The sequence below is a fragment of the Echinops telfairi genome, unplaced genomic scaffold (assembly GCF_000313985.2).
Source record: "Echinops telfairi isolate 266 unplaced genomic scaffold, ASM31398v2 ScPeMD7_23;HRSCAF=83, whole genome shotgun sequence".
Classification (NCBI taxonomy): domain Eukaryota; kingdom Metazoa; phylum Chordata; class Mammalia; order Afrosoricida; family Tenrecidae; genus Echinops; species Echinops telfairi.
The window spans coordinates 75,535,273-75,536,691 of NW_022103920.1; the positions used below are offsets into that span (position 1 = coordinate 75,535,273).

At 34.2% G+C, this 1,419-nt stretch overlaps 1 protein-coding gene across 1 annotated transcript in view; it reads left to right on the forward strand.

Annotated features, from left to right (window-relative positions):
* HDAC9 (histone deacetylase 9) overlaps nt 1-1,419 on the forward strand; it is a 1,007,885-nt gene that overhangs the window by 471,899 nt on the left and 534,567 nt on the right. The gene's annotated exons all lie outside the window — the stretch shown is intronic.

Genomic DNA, 1,419 nt, shown 5'->3' on the forward strand with positions numbered 1-1,419 from the left:
AGAGAAAGAGAGAGAGAGAGGAGAGAGAGAGACAGAGAGAGACAGGCTTTTGCTTCTATGAATATTTACCATTTCAGTAATCCAAAGGGACCATTCTCCCTTGACCAATGAGGCCACTGTGAGTTTAAATCTATACAGTGGAAATGGGTGAGTTCAGTTTTAGTGACATAAACAGTTCAACACTGGACTTCGACTACTAACTAGGAGGTTGGTGGTTCAAACTTACCCAGTGTCACCTTAGAAGGAAGGTCTAATAAGCTACTTCTGAAAACTCACGGCCTTGATACAATGATACAATGCACAGATGGGGTTTCCATGAGTTGAAAACCACTCAAACTGAAACAACAACGTGTGTGTGTGTGTGTGTGTGTGTGTGTGTGTGTGAGAGAGAGAGAGAAGAAGCATTTGCCATTTCAATATTTGAATATGTATAATTCAGTGATGTGAATTACATTCATCATGTTGTGCAAGGGTCACCACGATCCTTTCTTGTGTTTCTCAATCACTCTTACCAGAAGCTCAATGTAAATGTCTTAGTGAGAAAATTTATCTCATGTTAGTAGAAAATTAGGGAATACAACAGAATCAAGATCTCATTAACATTTTAGATTTTGTATTTATAGAGGTTTGTTGCTCTAGCTCCCAGCTACTTTAGGAATAATATGATTGTAGCTATTTTTAAAGCCAGAACGAGTGATTTTGGAGTCTCCTATTGGTATGACATTCTAGCTCCAATTCACCGTTTGACTTAAAATTTAAACACCAGATGTAGATTAAAGGAGATTTTGCAAACATGTTCACTGTTCTGTCTTGGAGGTTTGGCAATTATAAAGCAACAATGAGCCCAGATATCTAATGTAAATTGTATTAAAGTCAGCTCCTCAAAATCTTTGTTGATAAAATGTAAATAAAATGAGTTTATGCTTGTTTGTCATTTCTGTTATAGTTCCTTTTTTATGCATAATACAAAGACATTAAAATCTAATATTTCATGAAAGATGGACATTATTATATGTACACAGAAGGCAATTATAGAGAGCAACAGTGAGGAGGAGGGAGGAAAAGAGAGGGCTCGTCCCTTCCCTTTTATCTCTTGGATTGTTGAAATGTTTTGCCATGAACATAATATTACTTTTATAAATTTAAACCAAAATATAAAATTTTATGTACACACAGATTATAAGTTTATAGTCAGCATTTGACTTGTTAGAAGCTTAATAAATATTTAATAGAATCTTAGCATTTACTTACTTTTAATTTTGCCAAACTTGAAAGAATCTGGCATTTTTAAGTTTTTAACAATGCGTGTATGAGACCTAGAAAAAACAAGCACAAGAGCTTTTAACACTTTTAAAAGCTGTTTAAAGAATATTTTTGTATTTGCATTTGTTAGAGGTTGGCCCAGAAAGCATTTCTTTG